The 20,926-nt window shown below is 34.3% G+C and overlaps 1 protein-coding gene across 2 annotated transcripts in view; it reads right to left on the bottom strand.

The window, feature by feature from the left end:
* LOC139986847 (uncharacterized) overlaps positions 1-20,926 on the bottom strand; it is a 209,557-nt gene that overhangs the window by 169,250 nt on the left and 19,381 nt on the right. The gene's annotated exons all lie outside the window — the stretch shown is intronic.

The raw sequence follows: 20,926 nt of genomic DNA, 5'->3' as shown, positions 1-20,926 counted from the left end.
TTTCCTTATAGCCAAACGATAGCCAGGTATGCCAAATACTATTTTCTCGCAGGAAATAAATATCTGTTATTTTAGTTAATAATAGTGAAATTCCTCGAGTTAAATTCATGTCCATACCGAGGTTAGGCAACTAGAAATAAATACGATGTGACAATTTGACATAATGAATCACTTCAACTGTCCTAGTATTTTTATTTTAGAAATGACACAGGGAGAGCAGTTCTATTGTGTGTTAATATATATATATATATATATATATATATAGACTGTGACGATTGAATAATTAAATATGTTTATTTTCATGCAATATACATGCCACTATTTATATATATATGTACGTATAATATAATCATAAAAGATTATAAAACCGTATAAGACCGTATTATAAAAATAGTGACATGTGTACTGCATGAAAATAAACATATTTAATTATTCAATCACGACAATCTTCCGTGTCTTATATAATTATACTAGTGATAGCTAATTAAATGTGGCAAATGTTATTAATTGCACATTGCACGGAGACGTATGTACACACGTAACAACAAGATCGGTTTAAAGTCACGCAAAATCGTCACGGTGCATGGTAATTTCAAGTATCACTGTACGTGGACATTCCCGTGAGGAATTGTCGAAAATAATCTAGTTTTCCAACTAGATATCATCAAAGGTAAACGGACACGTGAATGAGGTAATTTACAGGTGCGAAATAAAAATAGGACGTACTGCGTAAGATATAGAGATTTTAAAACGCTTGGAGCTTCATGCGAGTTCTTTTAAGCTGCGGTATCGCCTGCGGCGCTCTTTTTTCTCGCCTGTTATCGTGTCTCCTAGCTTTTGTTACTTTTTCAAAGACGGTACGGTGTGCGTTATTCGAGGAAATAAAAGGAGCGCATTGATTTCGATAGAATGGGTGCGCGATGTCTATCTGGAAACGAAACAAGGACGCGATAGAGCCGGCTAGAAAAAGTTCTAATACGCCGCAGCTGACGTTGGCCTTTATTTGGCCAACCGTACAAAGTCTGTGTTCTAAGTATGATAATAGGAAGAACGTGGTTCTCTTAGCGCCCTTTGTCTAATCATCCGAGCAGTCGAACTCGCGCTCGTATAATTTCTTCTCCTCCAGCGACAATGTTAATTTTAAAGGACTCGGTATGCGTTTTATTAGATTTTGTACGTCAATAAGAACGTGCAGTGGCTGGTGAAATTTATTTTTATGAATGATGTATTAGAAATATGTTGAAGATTTGTATGAATATATAATGTTACACGAAACATTTTGAATTTCATTAACACTGTAACGAGTAGTAGTTGTAATGCGGATTTTCATCCGTTTTTGGAGTATTTTGAAGACAAAAATGATATATGAAAATCCATAGAACGAAATATAATACTAAAATAAATAAAATATAATATATATAATATTAGTATGTATAATTCTATTGGTAAAATTCGAAAATGTAGGTATAGTTTATATTTATTATTATTTGTTATTATATACAATTTATTTTGTGCAGACATATATTTAGCGAAAAATTTGCGTTACACGAATGTAGACATAACGAAGATTGTTTACTTGAAATTAACTTAAAATAAGTTAAGACAAAATTATAATCCAACTATGACTATATAAGAATACGAAAAATTAGAACGTAAATGAGAATACGTAGACTGTAGCAACTGTATAAGATGATTTTTCTAGACACATTAGATCATAGGGGTGTATCGTAAATTCTTGATATTAAGGACGATAGTTAATTGTAGAGAAAATTACAGGCTGCACGGTTCTTCGAAAAAGTAGGGTATCGTCAATTTACGGCATAAGACGTTACCTTTTGTACGCAAAGAAAAGTAGATCTCTTCCGTCGCGTTTCTGAAGTTTAAATAAAATCTCCAGAGTATTAAAGCCGAAGTCGACGTGCGCATTTGCTCCGCTCTATTTCATTATTAAATCCCCCGGTGTAATACAAGAGAACATCTACATTCATGATACAAGAACGATCGAAAACACGATTTAGTTGCTTAACCTTTTCGAAAAATACGAGCTATATTTAAAAAGGGGAAAGGGGATAAGCGTTAGGACGACAGTTTTAAAATCGAGCAAAGTTTTCAACGCGTAGATTACGTACACGATGCTGTGTCAGAGATGGAATGGTTAAAAATGAGAAAATGTCATTGACGTTGAGAAATTTATTGATGACGCAGTTTGCATCTCGTATCAAACGTCCCACGTCAGATCGTTAGTCCCAACGTCCGACGTAATTCCGCTAAGCCTGACCTACCACGAGATAGGCAGATATTTCTAAAACCAATGAATGAACGATCGATAAGGTGGGCTGACGGGTTGAAAGATCCAGTGATTCCGAAAATTGCTAAAGGAAGAAAGTTAAATCAAGCTAAAGCAGTAAACCTAGTCTCATCCTTTCTTATTAAACCTATGGAACATGTATAAACCGTATCTAACCATTCGAAATTCGATATATGTAGCAGCTTTAAAATTTAAAGTCAGCCAATCTACGAGATGCTATTAACAACGCTTCTTGTTACAAGTTATGGGCGCCTCTATTTCCTCTGTACTCTTTTTCTTGTTACTTTTTGGTATTTGATAATATATTCTTGTAACTTCATAGGATAGAAACAAGACTGTAATTGAATAAATTAAATTTTGGTAAAAGTAAGGAACTGTTAATGAAGAAAGATGAAGTGTGACTCTTAAACGTCGTTAAAATAAAAGCTACATCGTTTAACGTCCTATTCCTACGGAATTTCCTTTATTTTTGGGATAAAAAATCAGAATCAATTGAAGCTTTTTACTTTAATCTGAAATTAGGAGTTAAAAATCCAATGAATATGTCCATATAAAATAGAACGATATAGCAACAGTTAGAAAAAATTTTCAAAATGTAATTTTCAGAATGTAACGTAACATTATAAGGGCTAAAGATAAAGTAAAAGTATCAGTTTTTTTTTTTTTAACGAAGATTTCAACGATGGTACTCCTGTAAAATATAAAAATTCCAAGAAACGCAAGATTAATAAAAGTTCCTCTCTTTGAATTCCATCAAATAAATCACATTATTTCCATATGATTTCCAAATAAAAGTGTATTTAAAAGCGTGAGCTTAATTATGGTAGGATTTACGTATTAAAAAATCTTTTATTATTGATATTGCATTAAAAATGTTCTCGGGAATATTACGAAGCTTAAAAACAATACATTGATCTATATGGAAGATATGGAAGATTATTACCACATTTAGCAACGATATTTGAAATTTGTTTCGCGCAAGAACGTGTAATATATAATTCATGATTAATCGAATTCACGAAATCGATGATCAGAATCCTATTTCATTTTCCTTTGCGACACGTAACGCTAAATATACCACTGATCGTAATCGGATCCACGATCAAATGAATCAGTTTCTCTTTTTTCATATCTGATTCAACATAATGCTTTTTTCTGTTAAGAGAAGAGGCAAATTTATATACAAGTTTCGAGAATTATGTAAAAAGAATCGAGACACCGATAAATCGACGACTATAGCAGAATTTCAAGTAGAATGCCTAAAAATAAACCAGAAATTCATCGTTCGTAATACGCCTGCTTGGAAATCTCACCAACCACCCACCCTCTATCTATTTTATTAATTTTCCATTCTCTGTTTTCCCGGTTTAATGCGAAAGCAGATAAGAGCCAAGAACTATAAAAGTGTCTCGTTCAAAATCAAAGCCCTCTGATATTCTCTGAATATATGTATAGAATATGTATGTATATGTGTATAGTGGTTGCTGTTGAATTGGCAGGCCGTATTTCTCTGCGGCATGTTATCGAAAGTAAAACAGCGTGTAAATTCACAGAAATATGTATGTATCATAAATTCTTTCATGCCGTAAGTAAAAGTTGTATTATTACTGCGTATATTGTAAATTAAAAGTCGTAGTATTTTTATTAGATATTTCTTCAATTTTTATCAATCATGAACACGTGTTTTGCATCTAAGGTACATTCAAATGATCAATACTGTTGCTAATATTAATTATTTATTTACGTATTTATTTATGAGTTTAGTTTAAGGTGTTTCTATTGACCATAAAGTCACTAACGACTATCAAACAAAATGAAAAGAAAAGAGAAACATAATTTTTAATTACTTGCTTGAAACATTGAATAATTCCTAGTTACATGGAATCGAGTAGATTTATCTGTTTAAAAATCTCCAACGCGTCAAGAATGCTTTGAGAATCGTTCAGTTTAAACTTCATTTTGGCTTTGACATTAAAATATGCTACATGGTAATGACGACGTTGGTGATCCAATCGGAATAACATCAAAATCCAACGAGACATCAGAACGTGATTGTTTTGTTATTAAATGTTCATGGGTTAGTCTACAACGTGATCTGTGTATATCTGTGTAAGGGTAGCTTTATTTTTTCTGGTTTGTGTTGGAACGTTCGGTTCTTACGGTCTTGTTAATATTATTTTCAATATTGAAGAATGTAAACATTGTCGTACGTAAGAGATTTTCTAGCCGATCAATGGGCCGAGTTTAAACCAAGCTCATTTAAACACTTTAAAGCATGTTTATTTGTATTCTTGTATTAATTTTAATAACTCATTTTAATATTCAGGTGGAGGCAACAGACGCAGGGACAGCGTCGTTTGTGGACGTACCTTATCTGATAAGTTCAGAACAATACGTTAGTATTATTAACACGTCTAAGAAAATAATAATCAATTACCTAGTTTAGGTAACAAATAAAAATTGGGTAAACTTGACTGAAATTGGAAACGAATTACAGAGCCTTTGTTTTGAAGTAAATACATTGAAGGCGAAGGCTGATGAAATGGAGATATTATGGTCAAAACTTGCCAACATAAATAAAAACATTAGATTTCTGCAGAAAGAAATAACGTTGAAAGTAACCGTCAGAATATGGGAGGCGATAGCGATGTGGTTAACGTAGCTGGCTACAAAAATGCCAGGACTCTGGTTCGAATCCTCGCCGCCCTGTGTGTTGTCATTCTGTCTCCAATTTTTCAGAATGTCTCTTACTTACTTGAACAAAGCTCAGCTCGGGATGAGAGGAGGAAGAAAGGGGGGAGGGGGGAACCAATCGTAGACAAAAAAAACAACGGGTTGCCAAGTGAAAAAAAAAGTGAGAAAATCCCCGAAACAAAAACATTAAAAGGGAGGGGAGAAACGTAGTATACTTTGTCGTATAGGATTTTCTCCAAAATCGTCTCCTGTAGATCCTTCATAATACGAAGTTTGACAAATTGAGTATAAAAATTTGTATTCGCGATGATATTCTACATAAAAAAAATAATGACAATATTTGTGTATATTGTCAGTACAATATTCAAAATCTTGAATATTGACAATATAATTGATCTTAGACGAGACGAATGTGAGAAAGTTATTTCAATAAATAATAACGTTTTTATATTTCCTGCGCATGATTTACTTTGATTAATTCTAAGCAATGAAATGGCAAAAATGGAACATGAAAGTATTTATATATAAAATATTACGTGAGACAATAATTTTATTGGCGAAATAAACATTATTTCAAAATTTATATCATCTGTATATCTTTATTCATTAAACATTTATTCATTTTTCTTATCCGTTAGGTTCCATTACTTGTATTCCTATTTATTTAATTTGTATAATTGTTATTCATCTCCAGTTGAACTTGCATCATCATTTGAAAATGCTTCTGCAGTAACAAAGTAATATACAGTGTCTAACAGTGATTTCTAATTTTACTGATAATTACAATGAATATTTATTTAAGTCTTTCAAAGAGGCAACTTCATAAACGTTTATCCAAAATGTTTATGAGATATAGAAGAAAACACTTTTCCCAAGCAATTCCAATTTTCTCTGTTACCTAGCTTATCAAATCGTAAACTGGCGGTAAACAAACAGTCACTTTGTATAAGGGCTCGTAGGATACTACGAACAGCTACTATTTGTTTCGCTAATCTTCGTACAATTCGAAACAGTCACGTCGAAAATAACCTTCGCTCTTCACGCTAAATCATATCGCGGCGCGAGATTTAGAAAATAAATTCCGCTGGCAATCGCGTTAAGAAAACAAATTGTATCCTTTGTTTCGCGAAAGTTCGTGTAACATTGCGTGCAAACACAGCACAATCTTCTCAGTCGTACGTAACAACAGAGCTTTTAAAAGCATCGCGAAATATCCTCGTACTTTATGTTCTACTTTCCTTGATACGTACGGCGTTAATCAACGAACGATCAATGAGTTGCAAATGCCAATAGAAAGCGTAGTACCTGCGAGCCGAAAGCAAACAGAAATAAAGCGCGGTATAATCCTTGCAACGTATAGAATGGCCCTGTAAAAGGCGTAAGGGAGCGCGCGTGCCATCACACGAAAACTTGTCAGATCCTTCGAATGGAACTCGTGGGTGTTAAAACCTTCGATCGAGCTTGCTGACCGAGATGTTACAAGGACGGTGTTCCGCAGCTGCAGCTGCAGACTAGCCATGCATATAAAGATGCAAACGTGGAAGGAAGTAGCGCGAGCGCGCATTAAGATAATTATTCAGCGCCGTTGGGAAAATGCTGTAAAGCCGATTGTCTTCGTGCACACCCTTGGCTATTTTAATTAAGTTCCTCGTCCAATTAAGTCGTAATTTGTTACGCAACAAGATTTCCAAATAGCTGTGCCGAATAAACGTTCGTTGTTCATCATCAAGAATATTTTTGTGATAATTGTTTGGATACCAGTAATGGTAACGGGATTCGTTAAAGCAATTTCGAGCACATCGTGAGTAAAAAATGTCATAATCGTGATATGATTCGTCATAGTAATTTTTAGCATGTCTTAAATAAAAAGTTTCACAATGATCATAAGATTCGTTGAAGTAATTTTGAGCACATCGTACATAAGGAATTAAAGTAATTTTAAAGTAATTTCGAGCACATTGTATTGGGTTGGCAACTAAATGATTGTGGAGTTTTCAATACCACCTAATGGCAAAATCCGCAATCACTTAATTGCCAACCCAATAAATAAGACATTTCTCTGCATTAGATATGCAGAGCGGACCAGCTAAATGGAGTCATCGTAAATTTAATTATTCTAGATTTTCAGATTTTATATCTATTGAGATATGTGTAATTTTGTGTGCTAGATTAGGTTAGATGCGTAGTAGTACTACTTGTATGTAAATATCAGTGTGTAGAAGCACGTGTGTGCGCGGCGTCTCAAAAACAAATGAATGTAAACTCTTCAGTTGGTTAACAGTTATGGAAGTTATTATTAACGGCTATGGAAGAAAGTACTGAGACGCGTGTAGGTGTGTATCGATGAATATCTTTGGGATCATTTATCAAATAAATATATAACTATTCTAATATAAATTCCAAGTGTAAATTTAGTGTTCATATACCATTATCTCGGCTATTAAGTTCCGAAATTCTCAACAATACTCTTATTTATCGTTACATGAAAGCTTCTTAAGCCAAAGTTGGGCTATTTCGAAAAACGCACGTCATTGTGGAAAGAATCTTTTTCAAGGTACTATATTTATTGTATACCAGTCGATGCGCTTTTTATTTTCTGTATAAAAGTATTAAGACGATGTCACAAAAAAATTATCTTAAGAAGTGTTTTTTCTACCGTTATATGTCTCAGTAAAATTTTGAAAAGGTTTCTTATACGATAATGAAGAAGATAGATATTTAGACGATACCATTTAGCTACTACACGCTGTATAAAGAATTCAATAAATTGAATATATTCGTCAGTTTAGTAAAGCGTGATTTGTATAATTTAATTGTAATTTAATCTGTTCAACGTAATATTTCTAATGGCAGTTTGAAGATAAATATTGATTTCAACTCGATGAAAATTCGTATTTCAGAATACTTCAATTTTGTTAACGAACGTAAAGGGATTAATTTTTCAATTAATTTTCGAATAATTAATTATACTAAATCGTTCTCATAAATTAAGAGAATTAGAATACAATATTTTCTACTTTATAGTACTTTTGCAATTATCGGGTTTTTATCTGATACTTTTCTTTATCGAGTACTGAATCTATAACAAATACTCTGAAGAATATCAATCGATATCGGCATTCTTGTTAGGATTCTTATTATTCCGGGCACGTAAAACGAACAAAACCCGTAAAAGCAATTTCTTCAAACTTCTCCATCGATTAAGTAATTATAAAAAAATAAAATCGTCACTGTCTATGGAAATATTCGAACATTTACAACGAAAACGTTTGCTGGGAATAAAATATCAATATGTATTAAGATTATGTGTACGTATGTGTACATAAATTAGAAAAATTTAGTGTATATAAATAATGACATTTTTTGGTATATTAAACAGAACCGTGCCATGCATTACGATTTATTTGACGTCATATAATGCTGAAAGAAAAAATTGTAAATAAATAATGATATTTATTTGATTTAAAAATATGAAATTTATTATTAATACAAAGAGAATTATTGATACATTCGACTGTCAGCAATTAATTAGTAGAAAGAATAATGTAAGAGATATTGGAACATAAATTTATTATCGATACTTTATCAATTAATCATCCTCCTACTTTCACTTTAATAATCTCCTACGCATAGTACCTTCTCCTTTTCGTATTGTATTAATTAATGTCTTGCTGACAGTTGATTGAGTATCGTCTTACTCGGATAATATTTCAGATTCTGAACTATGGTTATTTTTAACATAATATTTTCTAGTCGTCCTTTTACTTCAACCTATAAGAATTCAGGCGAGTTCACTTATTTTTTTACTTATTTGGAAATTTACTTAGTTGGAAGTTTGAAGTTGTTTGAAGACATGTTTTGTAATAACCATTTCCTAGTATCCTCTTTATTATTTTTTATAGAATTTGACTTCCTCTTTCTAAATTTTCTTTCAAAAGATGCAAATAAACATTTTAATCTGTTGATTAATTAAACAGCCACAAATTAGTATAATAGTATTCCAAAATTTGTCATTCTTGATAATGTACATTATCTAGCAAACTTAATACACTTGTTCTTTAATCACGTTAATAAAGGATTTGTTTCCTGACTATAGGGTCATCTGTTACCCACATCGCGAATCGCTTGAAAGAGCTCTCATATTATAATCAACTTCAATCGTTTCTACCAATCACGGGACTCTTGTTCGAGTATTACACTTTAGTGTTCATAAAATATCATGGTTACGATACGAGTTTTATTTTTGTAGTCGTTCCGAATATTTTTGGTGTTCAGTGGAACCGGTTTCCCTATTTCTTAACAACAAACTGCGGACGAATTCTGCGCTGTTCGCACAATTTTTCTAAGTAATTGACCGCCTTTTCTCAATTTTACAATTTTATAACAGATTATAATCGCGATTTATACAAAATAGTTGCACGTCTTTCTTGCGTATTTACAAACAAGGAAATAGTTTGTACAAGTGAAAATAAGTTGCAAATAACTTGTACATAGGTATTCACCTCTGCAGTACTTTGGGTCTTCCTGAAGATGTTGCCGAATTTTAAACACTATACCGAGACGTTACATTATTCTGTTTTTTTAATTTAATTATTGACAAGCGAATGTAAATCATTCTCATTTACACAAATAGAAAATATTTATATTTCTTCCGTAATAATTTAATTAATAATTCCATCATAATTCAATTAATAATCCGAAATAATTTTCAAATTACCAAAAGGCAGGCTGCGAAAGAATTTCAAATATTTATACCCAAACCTAAGCCAGATTCGTATAATAAATAATAAAGTAATTTAAATCGAAGAAAGGCTTTGTCTTTCTCCATGTCCAACTGTCGAAGCTGCTCGTTCTACCGACTTCGTTGAGTTACCAGTTCAAAGAGTCAAGTTCTTCATATCATTTTAATAAAATGATCTCATCGCGAACTCTGAAATATCAGTCACTCGAAACTGTTTTTCCAATAATTCGATGAGAAACCGATATTACTTTCTCATCAAGCCAGCGCATCGTATTTACAATTATGCGTTTAAAAATTGACATTGTTCAATTGATGTTGGTTCAAATTGATCTTCTGCAGGGCTAGCGCGTCACCTTTTACAGGGCCGGTTCAAAAATTTTGCGGGGCCTGAATACACATTGAAATCCTACACTTCAATTTTACAACGAGGAATTATTTATTTACAAATGCTGTTACATGTTATATATTTTTTATAAGCAGTTTTTTTTAAACAAATCCAAGTAATATTTTTTCGCATGCATAATTCGCTTTCAAGGGGTAAAAGATTCAATGAAAGTAGAAAATCTGTAATCATGTATGACTTTTGCAAAAAGCTATTGATGTAGTTTAATTTCTCTAAAAATTACATTTTTTCGAAAGCGCCTGGATTTTTTTTATCTGAAGTAGTTTCCAGAATATGAGGACTTTACGGAGTTACACTAAACTTTCATGATTTTTCTCACTCCTTTAAACTGAATCATCGCTACTAAAAAAAATGTCTTGCATCTGTTAATGGTAAAGTTAACCAAAATTGGTGTTCTTCAATTGGGTAATTTTCGTAGACCGCGAGGCTTCTCAAAACGCGGTGCCGGGTTTTGAACCTGCCTTTCCCTGTCTTTCTGTATCAACTTTCATCTCTGCAGTTACAGGTTAGCATCTTCGCCACGTGTCTCAGCACGTGCTTCGTCAACTGGTTTTCGCGACTGTTTCTATATTCGTGACAAACGCCAGGGCACGTTCTGAGTATCTGAAAGAATCTGTAGCGACACATACTTTTTAGGTCGTTTCGATTCGAGGACACCTCACGTAGTTGTTTTGCTACAGAGGATTAACATTGTACGACGCACATAATATGGTAAATAAACTCTGGACAAGGCAATTTCGCTGCTATGTGCAACCTACAACCGGCGACAAGTTCAAACCTTTCGGTACGCCCCTCGACCAGTATAAATAGACGACCATGTCCTCCAGACACAATCAGTAATGCGAATGAATATCAGTATCGAGTCAGTAAGTCAGTACAACGAAACAGTCTAACGAATCAGCATAAAGATTAGTATCAGTACCGCAGCATTGTGCAATCACATAACGAATATCATCAAGCGAGCAATGCTTGCGATTAACTTTATATTCTACAGTTTGAAATACCTGTAAATATAGTTAATTAAATCAACTCGTCTCGTTATTACTTTAACCAACAACACGTCACACCGTCCACCACAAATCGACCAGGCATTTGCGGGATGCTCTTAGAACATTCGGTTCGATTTCTGGTGGCAACGATCGTCAAACGGCAAACGAGTGCTCTATACTTTCGTTTTACTGGATTTTGCTAAAGTAAGCGGAGGTGCTTTAAACGCTAGTAACACAGATTGTTGTCTGCGAGCGAGAAATGGTACCACGCGAGTTGCATTCGTTTTAAATTCCATTAGCAGAAGGAACAAGCAGAAGGAAAATTCTCTGAAAGCTGGCGCGCAACTGATACATTTGTCATTGTCGTCCGGGGGCCTAGTAGCTTCGCTGTCGCTGTAAATGTTTGTTTATGCTGGACAAACTGGGTCGAACGAGTAACAACGCCGTTGAAATTCTCCGCGGAATTACCAACTGTTCCGCTCTTTCTGCTTTTCCTACTTTTTTTTGCTGCCTGTACGAAGAAGCTTCGATGGACATCGTGACCGTGGTAGGCTAACGTGGACAAAGAGAATTCGGCCCATGTCGCGAGCTGGCTCCATGCCGAGGTGGAACGCGGCATACAATTTCGATCCAACGATCACGGCCAGAATGTATCAGCGAGCACCGTGTGCAGCGCGTCGTTCCTCTACATCATACGTCGAGTTCCTGTGATAGGGGCGCGTTAGCCTCCGGATGATGAGATGCCGAGGGAAATACGGATTGATATTCGAATAAAATCCTCTTCGGGGATATCCGGACGTGTAATATTTCAGGGAAACTTTAAAGCACTCCGCGTCTCCCATATTTCTTACTTTCCTGCCAGATTCTTATTTTTTGTTCTTTTTTATTTCTTTAGCGACACGACGTACAAACAAGACGAATTTACGATCTCATGATTTACAGCAGGTATCTCTTTGTAGGCTTTTGTAAGTCATTGATAAATGTTATTCTGTTTATGAAATTTGAAAAGAATTGACTGAGAAGAAGGTAGAAAAAGTTTCATGTAAATTTTGCAGCAGCTTCATATCCAATTTTATTTAATTAGAAATAATACAACAAATTAATGAGATCTTCTGTAGGTTTCTACATTGCTGAGAAATGTCATTCCATTTATGAAACTTGAAAAGAATCGATTAGAAAAAGAATTAGCTAAGAAGAAGGTAAAAGAAGCTCTGCGTCAATTTTGCAGCAGCTTCGTATCCAACTTTGTTTAATTGGAAATAATACAACGAATTAATGAGATCTTCTGTAGGTTCTACATTGCTGAGAAATGTCATTCCATTTACGAAACTTGAAAAGAATCGATTAGAAAAAGAATTGGCTGAGAAGAAGGTAGAAAAATTTCGTGTAAATTTTGCAGCAGCTTCGTATCCAATTTTGTTTAATTGGAAATAATACAACGAATTAATGAGATCTTCTGTAGATTTCTACGTTGCTGAGAAATGTCATTCCATTTACGAAATTTGAAAAAAATCGATCAATAAATTGTGAAGGAGGTAGGCAAAGTTCTGTGTAAATGTAAATTTTGCAGAAGATCCATATTCAATTTAGTTTAAAATGAAACAATAATTATTCCATTTGTTAAATGCTTAAAAAATCGACCGATCAATTTGGATCAAAAAGATTGCAAAAGTTCGTTGTCCATATTCAATAATTCTGGTTAATTCACACATTTTGGTCCATCATCGAACGTTTCAAGATCGATGAATAGATTCTATCGATCCGCAAAAAGGACTATAAGATAGCGTTACAACAAGATAACAAGACTATGCAACGGAATATTTTGTCCAAAAATCCAATTTCTTTTCTCTTTTAAGCAAACGATCTAGTCGACTTTCCTGCAGTATCCTTGAACCTTTGCCTCGTTATTAAATAAGCAATTTTCAGCTAAAACACCAAAATGTAAAGTCACGCGAGGCACTGTGAATTATCTCGGATACTTCGTGTCTTCTTGTATCGTCCGTAGGAAAATACCAAGCAACGTAGATAATTTTACCTTCAATCGTTCCTATTTAGCGTTTCAAATTATTTTTATCAAGAAACAAAATGGTTTTCTCGATGACAATTATATACCAGAATCTCACAGTACGGAGTCGGCGTATTATAAATTGAGAAAATGTGGACATTAATTGTGTTATCTCGTGTTATCGCGAGACAGGGAAATTTCTTTCGTGGTTGAAATAGTTGAAGCTTATTTCTACGTATGAAAAATAATTGATATCTTTCAAGTTATCTTTCAATCTTATTTCTAAAGTCATTTACTTATTTATTATTTACATCATATATCGCTCCTTAGCAATGACGTTGCCATAAATAAACAAAGTCGATTTTATTTTTCTATATATCATAAACTTCATAGGTCACAGTTCTCTTAGCGCGCAAAATAGAATATTTCTACCTTAATTTCACGTTAATTTTACACAACAGAATAGATAGAACGAAGAGACGAATAGAATAAAACAAGCATAAAATTATTTAATCTTCAAGTGTATAATATTGAGTACAAATAACGAGATTTTGTTGTCGTTAATTTTACACAGAATAAATAGAATGAAGAGACGAATAGAATAAAACAAGCACAAAATTATTTAATCTTCAAGTGTGTAATAGTGAGTACAAATAACGAGATTTTGAAAAACTACAGGTGTCGTTAATTTTACACAGAACAAATAAAATGAAGAAACGAGTAGAAGAAAACAAGCACAAAATTATTTAATCTTCAAGTGTACAAATAACGAGATTTTGGAAAACTACAGGTGTCAAATAACGAAGAAACTTCTGTTCTTTCTCTTCTTGTTAGTAGTAGTGTCATAGTTGGTAAAGGAAGATGCCACAAAGCAGAAGAGGAACATTCCATCCATCAAAATGTCATATGCAATTACTGATCTGATCAGAATTGATTTGATCGATATCGTATTTTTATATCGATATTAACTGAAGCTGTAGTTATTCAAACACTGTTATTTCTCACTAAAGAAATTGTAATTAGCCAGGTTTTCTTCACGAAATGCGAATGAAATCGACGTCACGAACGCAGCGTGTGATGTTTTCTGAAATAGATCGTGGACCTCCCAGCAAGACATTTACGCATATAGATCGCCATAACGTGCCTCCATAAAATACTAAAGTCACGTCTAAAGAAGAAAACAACATCTTGAAATGTAAATATTTCTTTCTCCCTCCGATACACGTACCATAGCATAGGGATACTTCTATAAGAGTCGCTTAATTTCTGTAGAATTTTTATTCTGATTGTATTTAAAACATCTGTGTGGGCAATGAGATACAAGTGGAAGAATATCACGGACCAATAATCATAGCAGTCGTTTAGCTGACGCTTATTATCTTGGATTGAAACGACTTCTAACTCAGCAGACGTAATTTTCATATCCAAATGACGTTTCCTAAAAACAGAATATTATAAAGAGAAAGAATATTATAAATTACGATATTATGAAGAACGTTGGAAGAAATGAACAATAAAGGGACGCAATTAGCAGTGAAACAAGAAACGTGAGTAGCAAAATTACACAAACGATATACGATGTTTTTGCTTCTGGAATAAAGAAGTGGAGAAATTACGATATATTTTTATGAAACAAATTCAGACAGCTAAATTTTGAGAGAAATTAATTTCTCTTCGAAATCCATTTGTGTATATGAAATGCAAAAGTCATCAACGAGTCCAAATCGCTAGAAACGTGAAATCTGCACGGTATATTTCTTTTACGACGCAAACTTGGGATAAGAAATGATTTAAATTATTATTAAAATGATTATAATATAACAGTATAATATAATATAATAATAATATTAAATTATTATTTCAATGATTTAAATAATACGCTCCCTAAAGGGGTAAAACTGGAGTAAAAATATTTTTTAAAACAACTCGTATCCCACGAGTGACTGTGGTTGTGCGCTCATTAAAAATTCACTAAAAATCAGTGTCAAAAATAAACAAACACGTGTTTCAGCGTTTTTCGAAATTCAACCCTTAATGGGGATAAAAAAGGGGTAAGTTTTTTCGTCAAAGGAAAACCGTATCTCTATATACGTTAAAGCTGGTGATTTAGAATGCGGCAAATAAGCTGGTCGTTAGAAATAAATAATCTCGTGTTGGAGCGTTTTTCGAAATTCAAGTCCTAAAGGAGCGTTCAAACAGAGAGTAATAAACATAAATTCGAGGGTTGTGAGGACGAAGGCGCGGCCGGACAGCTAGTACATTTATGTTCCTCTTATTTTATATCTAGAAGTTGGAATAACAACTGAGAAACCTGAACAGAAAACAAAGAAATGTTGTTTACACTTCGTTAAACCTGAACGCTTCGAGGATGCAGGTTTTTTCCAAATCGATGCTTCTTTTTCGAATTTCAAAGTAGTTTGAACAAAGCGGAAAGAAAGTGTGTGCTTCTTGCTATTAATTTGGAACAGTCAAGGTGCAATAATCTGTACTTTATTTTGAAAAATTTCTCAATTAGCTCGGTACTTTCACGATCGTTATCTCTAATTACACTGCTCAACAAATCTTATCTTGCAACTTTCAGTAGACGTTTTTTCTAAACTTTTGCGAACTAAACGCGAATCTGTAAACTCTGCTTTCTCTTAGAAGCCACACTAATCAAGAGAATTAGTTTCGAAAACAAAATTGTAAATTTTTAACTATTAAGGTGTCTATGCTATGTCTGCTGTTACAGCAATAGCTGTAGTTGAGTTAAACAGTGTAAAAAAATCGATACTACAACATGCAACGGTGAAGATTCGGAATATATCGATGGACACTGGAAGTTGGTCATTGGGATTGGACTACTTTCGAATGGATGGCCAAACATCAGCTGAAAATAGAAACGCACAGTACAGAATATCTAATGTACCGTGAAACACAAAAGCGAGATTGCTCCTAATCTCAACCCAATCAGACGAACTGAGAATTCAACCGCTGCCAATCGCGTTTAGACGAACTAGCAAATTGGCAAGTTAATAATTGAAGCGGCCCTTTACTATTATTAGTAATTTACTATTAGTAATTTACTATTATTAGCCACTAAATTTTAATTACCCGTTAAAATTGTAGTTAACAATATACGTAGATCTCTGATTGGTAGTTTAAAATTCAAATAATCGCAGAGGCAAACGACTTCCCAAATAAGGAAGTTTTATGTAATGAGTTTCAACAATTACAAATACTAATTTTCTATCTCCTAACTCTTTTATCTTTGCCTTTGTATCCTATCGTGATTTTGTATCTGCATATTCCACTTGCATCCAAGCGCGGATTAATCTGTGCGCTGCGATTGTCTTCTATCACCAAGCGCGGATTATTACGCGCGCTGCGACTGCTTTTTATTTCAGTAGCTAAGTATTCTTCAGATGTGAGATATCACGTTTGACCCGTTTGTCAACATCTCGCCTATATCAGTTCCTTATTTTCTAGGCAAGTCTTACTTTTGTTGTGAAAATCTTTTCAACTGCCACTATGAGTAAGTACTGTCAATCTTAATCAAATTTAACAAATTCAAATTTAAAAAATATTCTAATTTTATAATGTAAACTAAAATTTAGTTGCCCCAATGGATCTAAACGTACTCGAAGAGAAATGGTCTTTAAATGCCATATTTGCGATGTACTATTATGTATTGACCATTTAAAAGAATTCCACGAGAAATAATATGATTTAATTTCCATTTTAATCTAAATAATTTTTTTTTTAAATAAATATTTCTTACTTTTTTCCTCTGTTATAAAGAATGTAAGATGCAATGTTTGCGAAGTAACATTATCTACCAATCGGTTTGAACAGTAAATTTTCGATAAATTCCATGAAGAATTCGGATGTCATTTACTGTACCTACGACCGCGCGCGCGCGATGATAAGGACCAGTCGTCAGTTGGTCATATATATTATCTTTCAAAAATCAATTTTCTTCTGTTATATAATAATAATAATAATAATAATAATAATAATAATAATAATAATAATAATAATAATAATGCCCAAGATCATTCCAGATTCCTGTATCTGCAATTTTTTAAGGGGTGTCCTGAATTAGAATGTTCTAAAACAGCGTCTTTTTGTGATTTGTTTCAGAAAGGGAAAGAAAGAAATGAAGTTATTGAATTTTGAGGTATGGTTTTATATATATTTAACGAATACAAAAAAATTTTTTAAAGTAAAAAAAAAATTATAACAGATTTCTAAGCCTATTTCATGGGCTGCAGTTTTCAATCGGCGTGAAAGATCCACCTTGTAATTCTTAACCGAAATAAAAAACCAAAAGAGGTAAAATTATTATATATTTTTCTTCTCGATGAACTAAAAAAAAGGCAGAAAATAGTGTGAAATTAAAAATTTGGTGGGTTTAAAGAAAAAATGTGTTTTATAAAAAGAAAAAATAAACTTTAAGGTGCTATAACAATTATTTAAATAAACTTTTTGACGAACGTTTTTAGTTCATCGAGAAGAAAAATATATAATAATTTTATCCTTTTTTGGTTTTTTGTTTCCGTCAAGAATTACGAGGTGGATCTTTCACGCCGATTGAAAACTGCAGCCCATGAAATAGGCTTAGAGATCTGTTAGAATCTTTTTTTTACTTTAAAAAGAATTTTTTGTATTCGTTAAATATATATAAAACCATAGCTCAAAATTCAATAACTTTATTTCTTTCTTTCCCTTCTAAAAAAATCACAAAAAGACGCTGTTTTAGAACATTCTAATTCAGAACATTCCTTTAATTATATCCTATTGTATGAAAAATAAAACAGCGTTTGTAATGTACGTACATACGTAAGTATACTATCTACCTTACTATACCTCGTTCGTGTATCGCGTTGATTCAAATTTTAGCACAACAGCTCCCGTTTCTACCAGTTGAACGTTAAACTCGACGATGTAATTGAAAGGACGGATGTTGGCAGCAGGACGCGGTTTACCAAAGAAAAAGGAGACACGCGTCATATGTTCCCTCGTGTGGACAGTTTTATAACAGAAGCCGCCTGGAAATCTGTACAAACCTCGCGTTTTTCACGATGAATCACGCCTCTGCGCTTACACGTGAACCAACCAACGGCAAGAATATATTTCATTAACAATCGTTTATTCATCTTAACGATTCTAATCGCTTCATCCATCGAGGAGTTTCTTTGAGACTTAGCGACCACTGACCTCCACTTAGAATTTAAACGAAAATTAACTTCCCCTCGACGACTTCCTTCAACAAAATTTTGTAAATAGCTGATTATCTTTGCTCTTTCGTATCCACGTGTTTATCGGTGAATATTTAGATCATTATTGTTTTATTATTATTATATATTGTTATTACTATTATTAGATTATATCAAAACATTATTGTTGCTAAGTATACCAACAGAAATTTAGTTTTCTCGTTACCCTCTTTCTCTCTCTCTATCTTTTTCTTTCTCTCGCTAACATCTCTTATCGAACATTTTCTTTTTATAAGCGCAAAGATCAAACGTTTTATCCACGCAGCGTTTTTCGCGATACTCGGCAAAGTATACGTACAGTTTTAAGCGTGTAGAGCCGACGTTTCGATAGACGAGACGGACAGACGTGTGCATTTGACGGAAATCGCAGTCTATTTTCGCTAGCGGTCACGGATTTGGAGCATGGACATGGAAATAAATTGCGTTCGATCGTGGCTAAATTTCATTTAGTACCATCGACACCGGATCCTTCGCAATTTCCACCCTCTGTCCCCGGCATTTCGCGTAATTAACGGTAACAGCGGATATAAAAATTCAACTGCCTAAAACGCTGTCTGTGTTGTTGGAAATAAGCTCGAACGATAATTATTGGCGCGCATTCCGTGAATCGGTATAGAACTCTGGCTTAATTTTAGCGTTCGCTGGTATGTTGATTCTTGAAAATATTGGCGCCCACTCCTTGTTTCTCTCTCTCTCTCTCTCTCTCTCTCTCTCTATCTCTCTTTTTCTCGAAACGCGTACCTTCGAATTCCAGCTAAACGTTAGACGGAGAGACGAGGATTTAGTTGAAGGAACCAAACGACACTTGCGAGCTTGTGTAACGTGATATTCAAAAGGTTTCCGAACTAATTGTCAGTCTACGTCGTTTCCAGTGAATACAGTCGTACGTTCGTGGCTACTTTTCGTTAATAATAAATTTCCTGTGACTATAGTGCTCTTAGTGTGAATATCTAACTTTGATCGGAAACGTAGATTCGTCCCTTCGATTTTTAGAGCTGGAATCCTAGTGCGATAAAATTCTGCTAATTTCTATCTTCCTCGATGCAAAACTACAGGTTTCGTAGAATTTTTTTGAAACATATGTGGACACTTTTTGTAACTTAAAAAAGAAAATTGAATATGCGAGATATTTTTTATAATTCCTAGTAAAAATTACAGTTTTTGTAGAGTATTTTAATATTACCAAAAAAAAGGTAAAAGCTAATCGTAACTTAGTCGAACCAATAGGAAAGAAAAGTGGCAGAATTTTAGAAAGGCTAACTCGCCGGAGGAACATGAAAAGCGCTAAGACTTTCAGGAAACATAAAAGACGATGGAAAAGTTATATTTCATCGAGTATTTCTTTCTTCTTACATAAAGCTTTTCACTTTGTTTATAAAATCATTCGCGTCTTCTCTCCATAGGTTTCAATTAATTCTTGAATCAATGTTTTCTCCTGTCCAAATCATTCTCCGAGGCCACTCAGAGGCACTGCACTGTCGGTTGACAATCGTACGGATCAACTCGAACGAAGGAACACGTCGACATGGTCGTTTACTGATAGCTAAGCTTTCACCGGTTCAGAACGAAGGGTTCGGCGCCAGCCAGTACCCAAGCTTCGTAATTGATCCATTTGATGATTACGTAAAAGAAGAGCAAGCGATTGATCGTGCAAACGATCTCGAAGATGTTGTTCTCGACGGGCACACCGAACAGCAGGTTGCGAAGAGCAGGCGCCTCGACTAGCAATGCTTGCCTCCATATCTCGTGATCGAAAATCGTATCGTTCGTTTCGATCGTGATTTTCGTTTCGGCAATCTGGGTCCTGGGGATCGGCGCGTTATGGCAGCTTTTCAGCTTCCGTATCCAACCGTCGACCGTCTCGAAAATCGAATGCACCTCGCCCATGATTATTCGCAGTCACGAAGCGATAATTCGTCGAAAAGCTATCATCGGCACAGCCGACGAATAACTGAATCCGTGTGGTTCATCGCTGCGCAGCGATCCCTCGTGCGAATGCCAACTTTGATGTACTTTTGGTTATCTAACCGCTCTAGAAGCGTCATCGGTTAAAAGTGCCTGGCACATTGCGAAACATCGGTTGTATACATCGGTGCACGATACGGCGGATCCAACGTTCAATTAGCGTTAGAACGTTTGCTTACAAAGCGGCTGTCTGTTTTCATCGACTGAATGGTGAGGCTTATGGAGGATCGAAGCTGCGAGCGTTCGATCGGTTCGATTAATTCTCTTAAATACGATCGTATTAATACACCGCGCTTCGACTTTATCCTTCCTTTGTTGTTACGTACGCTTGTACTATGGTTCGTGTGCTTTCTGCTTAGGGTGTTTATTAGGACGTCGAAACAGCATAAGATATCGTGTAACTAAGATTGGAAGTTACTTGGAAGATATTAGGTTGTCCGAAAAGTATCTTTCTTTTACAGACCCGTCTTTTACAACGATGCATCTTTACACAAACATGAAACCTAATCTGTTGAACGTTGTGATCTTTATGTAGCAGATCTTAGAGTTTTTGATTGGAATCG

Source organism: Bombus fervidus, chromosome 4 (genome assembly GCF_041682495.2).
Source record: "Bombus fervidus isolate BK054 chromosome 4, iyBomFerv1, whole genome shotgun sequence".
Lineage (NCBI taxonomy): Eukaryota > Metazoa > Arthropoda > Insecta > Hymenoptera > Apidae > Bombus > Bombus fervidus.
This window is presented reverse-complemented; position numbering and strand designations above follow the sequence as displayed.